This window comes from Mus caroli, unplaced genomic scaffold (genome assembly GCF_978045245.1).
Source record: "Mus caroli unplaced genomic scaffold, Mus_caroli_1 scaffold_9, whole genome shotgun sequence".
Classification (NCBI taxonomy): Eukaryota; Metazoa; Chordata; class Mammalia; order Rodentia; family Muridae; genus Mus; species Mus caroli.
The window spans coordinates 83870001-83876619 of NW_028227264.1; the positions used below are offsets into that span (position 1 = coordinate 83870001).

At 49.2% G+C, this 6619-nt stretch overlaps 1 long non-coding RNA gene across 2 annotated transcripts in view; it reads left to right on the forward strand.

Moving 5' to 3' along the window:
- The window catches only part of LOC147002704 (uncharacterized), an 11909-nt gene extending 6986 nt beyond the window's left edge, over positions 1-4923 (forward strand). Inside the window, exons 2-3 of one of the 2 annotated variants that reach the window (XR_015048539.1) lie at positions 1314-1646; positions 4026-4923. This is a non-coding gene — a long non-coding RNA (uncharacterized LOC147002704). The remainder of the gene's footprint in view (positions 1-1313; positions 1647-4025) is intronic. The other variant, XR_015048538.1, reaches the window with a different exon arrangement.
- Positions 4924-6619: the final 1696 nt, after the last annotated feature.

Below are 6619 nucleotides of genomic sequence, written 5' to 3' on the forward strand. Positions count from 1 at the left end.
TATCCTACCCTTTAACCACATCCTCTCAGGTTTCTCCTAGCATCTCCTCAGGAGGCTGAATTGTTTATTGTTAGTTGTAAGGCCACTTCTTGTTTGACCCTTAACCTTCACAATACCAGTCATCCCTCCTCTTTATTTGGACCTACCCTGGCCGTGCTCTCAAGAGGCTCCCACATTACACAGGAAAGAGGGTTATTTTTGTCAGATCCTATGCATGCACACAGATGCCAACTATTGGGAGGACACGTGCCCAGAAGTTACAGCGGTTAGCTGTAGGCAAGATTCCAGGATCCAGGAATGTTGTTTTAATTTCTTGGGGATTTCTGTAGTGTGTGTGTGTGTGTGTGTGTGTGTGTGTGTGTGTGTGTGTGTTAGTCATGAGCTCGATTTTGTCCTAATGTTCTTGTTTTAATACATGCTGATCTGTTAATGAGAAGGCAGTTAAGGACACAGTTAGGGGCTGCGGTACTTCTCCATTTCCTTGGATCTACCTAAGAAATAGAGGCCCACTCCCACCTCTCTTTGCAAAGACCCTCCTTGACTAGCCAACACAGCAGTACCATGCCTTTGGTATCTTCTATGCCCCAGAAATGGCCATATGAGGGAGAAGGCCCCCTGCCTGGGCTCTTACCCTCTAGCATCTCTGCTCTAGGGGATGACTCTTGTCCAGTTCCCTCACCCTCAGTTCACTCTTTCATCTATAAGGGGAGTCAGAGGAAGGCTTGAGGCTAGTCTGGACTACCCAGGCTGCCCAAACTAAGTAAAGACCAGGCTAAGATCATCTGGCAAGAGGGACAGATGTCCCTCCAGACAATGCCAGTTCTCCAGAACCACCAGCTGTCCATAGAGGTCAGCTATACTCCCAAGAATGCTACTTTTTTGACAGAAGATTCTAGAGGGACACCTCAAAGTAGAGTTTTCATGGAGGAATGCATTCATTCCCCTGGGTTTGGGCAGTCTGCTGACAGGGACCATCCTGACAAGAATGAAGAGATTCTAGGGTGACACCTTTGTCACTCTCTTTAGCTATCAGATCAGTGAAGCAATAGATTCCAACAAATTGGAATTTTCCAGGACTTCTCTGATGGGTAAAGGAAAAGACAGGAAGGGAGCCTGGTGCCAGCCCAAGAAAGAACTTGTCTCCCAGAAAGAGATCTTGTATACAGTCCTGACATCTGTCAGGCCACCTTGTAGGCCAGACTGGGGCCTGAGCAACGGTGATGGGTAAGACAATACCCTGGGCAAGACCATATGCCAGGTCTGCATAGCTGTGCAGACCTCTTGCCCACTGCTTAAACATGAACATCTTTCAGGTCACTCAGGATGGGCTCTCCAGGGTGCACTGGACTTCTTTGTTTCTCTTCCCAATGTGGCCGCATTGAATACAGTCTCCTTTCCTGCTTTTCCTGAGTAACTGTGTCTTCAATTGGACGGTGGATGGAAGGTGGCAGAGCCTGGCTTGTCAGGGCCCAGGCTCTCACCCTAACTCTGGTAAGAAGAGTCTGACTTTGACTTACAGTTGCGCATCTGAGTAAAATCATCCAGGCCACTTTCTCATCTCAACAGCAGTGACTGGGGAGTCGGCCCATTGACCAAAGACCTAGCCACACCAAAGGGAGGACCCTGTTGCTCAACTGTGACATCAGGTAACCAACCTTTCCATCCTCTCTCCAACTCTGATAAAAAAAAATGCAACGGCTGCAGCCAACAACTCTACAGAGGGATAAGCTGCCCAAGAGGCTGAGAGGGTAGAAGTCCTTGGCTCTCTGGACTTGAGCTGGGTGACGTTTGTGAGCTCTGAAACCTCTCTGGGCCTTGATCAGCAATAGAGAAGGTTGGATTAAATGGATGCATTTCCCTCTAAGTCCAACCTTGTTATGACTCCCTTACTTCTCCCTCTCCACCACCTCAGCCCCCAATACCTGCCCTTCCAAAGACACATCAAGACAAAGACCAGGAGTTAGCTCAGCTCGGTCCTGGTGCTTCTGGGACGGGTCATAAGCCTGCCCCTTGCATGCGGTCTATCACGGCCAGCTGTGTCAGGGACTGAGAATCTACCTCCTCCCAGGTCAGCTGAAAGTTCAATCGGTTCAAGTAGGGATAAAAAGGCCTGCCCTGCACTCTGCCGGTTGAGTGGCTCAGCCCAGCATCTTGGATTAGCCCAGGCTCCTCACTGGCTCTCCAGTTTCAAAACAAAACAAAACTTTGAAAGAAAGCTGTATTCAGTGGAAAATCCCCAGGCAGAGAGGCCCCTGTGAGCATTCAGAGAGTGCCATCTGTCAAGCCTTGGCTCCACACAACCTGGGACCAAAACAGCCTTTTAATGTCAAAAGCAATCATGGTAATGGCACCTTGTGTTTGGACTGCGCTTCTGACCTTTCCAAGGTCCTCATCTGGGCTCAATTCAGCCTCGTGCAACTTTCTAAAACAGACAGAACAAGGGAACTTCAGATAACCCTGTGATGCTTTAGAGGTGAGGGCTAGAAGGGTCCGTGGTGGGAAGAGACAACTTGGAGCTGAGTCAAAATTCAGTGTGTTGTGTCATAGCACCAGAGCAGCCCAGATCCCAGCTGCACCCCAGGCTCAGCGCCTGGAACACAACCATTTCCAACATTCTGGGTAAAACCCACAAACAAGCATGTTTTAGTGATGTGTAGACATGCTCGGGAGGGGGCAGGGTGTATTATGCTGCATCCACAGAATCTGGAGACCTGGAAAATTACCCGAAGCAGGCTCCTTGCAGCCCTGGGGCACGGGCTCTGGGGCAGCAGGACAGTCTGACAATAGAAGTCTCTGGAAAGGGGAATTTCTTTCTTGCCCATATCCCAGACCAACTGTAGATAGGCTGAGTCCTCATGCTGTGTTGGCGGTGTTGGGTACAGAGGATGCTTCTAGGCTCTGGGTTCTCTGTGGTGTTATCTAGGAAGCCAACTCAAAGCTGACCTCCAGTTTTTTGAGAACTGGCCTTAGGATTGGCAACAACCCCACGGGAATAAAAGCTAGATTGCACAGAAGGTGCTGGGTAGTGATGTGGTTACAGATAAAGATTCAGCAGCCCGAAAAGTACCCTGAAGCCATGGCAGCCTTTAGGGTTATCCATGTTGAAAGCCTTATATTCACAGACAGGCACCTGACTACACCTGGGAAGGTTTGTGATCTTGGATGCACAGACACCCCCTGGGAGCAATTCACATTGAGAGCTGCAAGCTGGCAGCTACAGCCTCCCAGGTCTAAAAGGTGATCCAGGTGTCCAGGCCCAGTGTCTGTTTGCAAGGCTTATACCAGCTGCATTGTTTCACCTTCAAAAAGCATATAGGCAGAAATTCTAACCCCCAGGACCTCAGAATATGATCTTAATAGAAAACAGGGTCATTTGCAGATGTAGTTAAGTGAGCATGACGTCATCAAGATGTGCCCGTAATACCCTGTGACCAGTATCCCTATAAGCATGCAAAATCTGCACACCCACTCACACAAAGGGAGGATTAAGTGAAGCCACAGAACCAAACTGTCACCTGTAACCCAAGGAGAGGCCGTGGGCAGCCCACATCCTCAGAAGCCCTTAGAACAGTCCTGATTGCTGGCTCCCAGCCTCAAGGACTGTAGGGTAATGCATGTCTGTCACATAAGCCCCAATGTTGTGATGCCTTGCTAGGAACCCCCAGCAAATCGCTCCAGAGACAGTGCCTAGGAAGGCCAACATGGTCATGTGACATCTAACTGGACAGAAAAGGGAGTAAGAAGAAAACAGGATCTTCCTGTAAGGGACCAGAATCTTCCACCATGATAATGCAGTCATGTGAGAGGGGATTTAGCAGCTGTGGGCAACCATGTGCCCAGATAAAAACTCTAACGCTAAAAGCCAGGATCATGAATAAAGCCATGTGAACCACTCCAAGGAGACTGCATAAAAAAGGAACACTTGTTTTAGGATCCCTTGTCAAGAGGGTCCTTAGGAAGGCCAGTACCCGACTTGTGGTAAACACAGAAGGAATTTGTTCTCACTCTGATCTGTGCCTGGGCAGGCTTCCGGAGAGAGGTGACTCAGGAGCTCTGTCCCCAAGGATTCCTGAGGGAAAGAAGACGGTGCCTCAGTCCCAGCACCGAGGACACGTTTGCTCATGAGCTCCTATCTCTGCCCTCCACAGAAACCCCAAGACTTCACGAACTGCTTCAGCACCTGCCACTGTCAGTCTGGGTGCGAAGGATATTTTACCTGCTTCCCACATCAGTAAATAAAAGGCCTAACCAGCAGAGATGGGAAAAGCATCACACTGTCCATATCCGAGCATCTCCTGACTCCCAGGCCTAAGCTGAGCTCTACTAAGGATCTGGGGCGGGGGGTAGGCACCTATAGCTAATTTTGTGAGTGTCCGGCCCTTTTAGGCCACTCTGTGATAAGCACTCTCCCAGTCTTCCATCATGCATAAAGTGAGAAAAACATACCTCTGTTCTGATAAAGCTATGTTTCCTCTGTTACCCCATACCGAGGACCAAAAGACAGCACAAAAACAGATTGGAGCTTGGGAATGTAAGTATTGGTGTCTTGTGTTGGGCCTTGAATGGGGAGAGTTAGAGAACTGACAGATGAACAGGCTGGAAAGATGCTCTAAGCAAGGACCCAGGAAGGAGCATGGTATGGTCAGAGCCAGCACATCACCACAAGCACCTAGGAAGCTCCCACACTTCACACAGCCATGATGGAACCAGAGCGCCTCCTCCTTCATTATTCTTGTTTGGAGAAGTCTTACGTGCCTTGTTTACAGGGACACCTGTTGTTTGTATGTGCCTGCTCTGGCCCAGGATGGAGGTGGTGCCAAGTCTTAGCCTCTGCCTCCCATTGCCTACGTGTCTTGGGAAAATGGTTTAATCTTTTTCAGTCCTAACTTCCTCATATGGAAATAAATAGAGGTTCACTGTATTTCTCTTAGAGTGTCTGCAAGGAGGAAATGAAACCATGGGTGTAACCACAGTGCCCAGCTTGCAGAAATGGCAATGGCTTAAGTATACACTGGTTGCTGGATTCACATCACCCTGGCCCCATATGCAAGAACCCTAAACCAAACAAGGCTGGATACGTTCTCTCAGATTTGTAGAGGAGGCTCTAGAAGTCTGGCTCCTCACTATTGGCATTTGATCCAAGACTGCAGATAACACCCAAGGTGGTCATTCAGGAAAAGGCTCAGGAGGTGGTGGGAGGTGAGGAGGAGGCTGGTGTTGATCTCTGGCCTACACACATGCAAACACACACACACACACACACATGAAGAGAAGGAGGAGAAAGAAAAGAAGGAGGAGGGAGAGGAGGAGGGAGGGGAAGGGAGGGAAGGAAGAGGTAAAAGAAAAGAAGAAAAGGGAGAGAGGAGAGAGAGTGGAGGGACAAGGAGGAGACCACACACTTTCATGACCCTTCTCAGCTTCTCCCACTGAACCCATTTTCTGATGAGCCTGCTCTGAAACATTTGTCTCCTGGGCCCTCCTTGGCTCCCTGGCTCCTCTCTGGCCTTTTCTAGAGCATCTAACTGCTCTTTCTATAGAAGATGTGAGGTTTTTAGAGGAGTCTTTCAGTCCCAATCAGCCCTATTCCTTGCAGAAAGACCACAGATGGATCCCTTAGCTGGAGAGAAGGTGAAGCCCCTGCTGTCCAGGCGGGTGACCCCAACCAGCCACCATTATCTCGGAACACTCTACTCACCTCTTCTATAAAATAAGGATAGTCTGCGCCTCAACCCTGATGGGCGAGCTGCTGAAATCCTCTCTGAACGGACTCACTGAGCCACACTGCACTACACAAACTCCAGCCGTCATGTCCACAGAGCTTCTCACAGCTTTACCAGGCACGTGAGATTCCGGCAGTCGAAACTTCAATACAGACAGGAACCACGCCTACCCATGGTTCCGTGGTAACTGGAAGCTGAGCTTGCCGATGCTTCCAAAGCACAGAACATGGATTTCAAACGTAACCGGTCTATTTCTTGATTCCCCTTTCACTCACTGGTTATTCTCGGAAAATGCTATTGGGTGGTGTTTGGAGTGATCATCAAGGAAGAAATAATTTATGAGGGACTATCTTGCCTCTTACCAGCATCTGTTGGAAACACAACCAAACAGCACATGTTTTTCCGTGCTCTGAAAATCAAGAACTGCAGAGCTGTTTTCTCTCAAACGTTTCCAAAACAAATCACTTTCTGTGATGGAAAGTGTTGCCCCCAACAAAAAAACGGGTGAATGAAAACAGAGCATGCGACAGAAGTCCTTGCTACACCACGGGGCTGCCTGCCGCCTGCTCCCACCATGCGGCTACCGCCTTGCTTGTGCAGTGGGACAACTCAGCTGTGCCTGCTGGTAACGAGCAGCTTCACTTACTTCTCCACTCTTCTAAGTCTCAGTTTCCCCATCAGGAAAATGGGAGAGCTTCTAGAAAGATTACATGTATGAAATTATGTGCCTAAAGTTCCTGTGATGTCTTAAGTACACAGTCACGCCTCACTGAGCGGAACAAGCTCTAACCCTCTGCACCCTCACCCCTGGGGATCCTAAAACTGACAGATGCTTAGGTCCTTGATGAAAGATAGATTGGTGGCTAGGGAGACGGATCAGTGGGTACCAGCACTTGCTG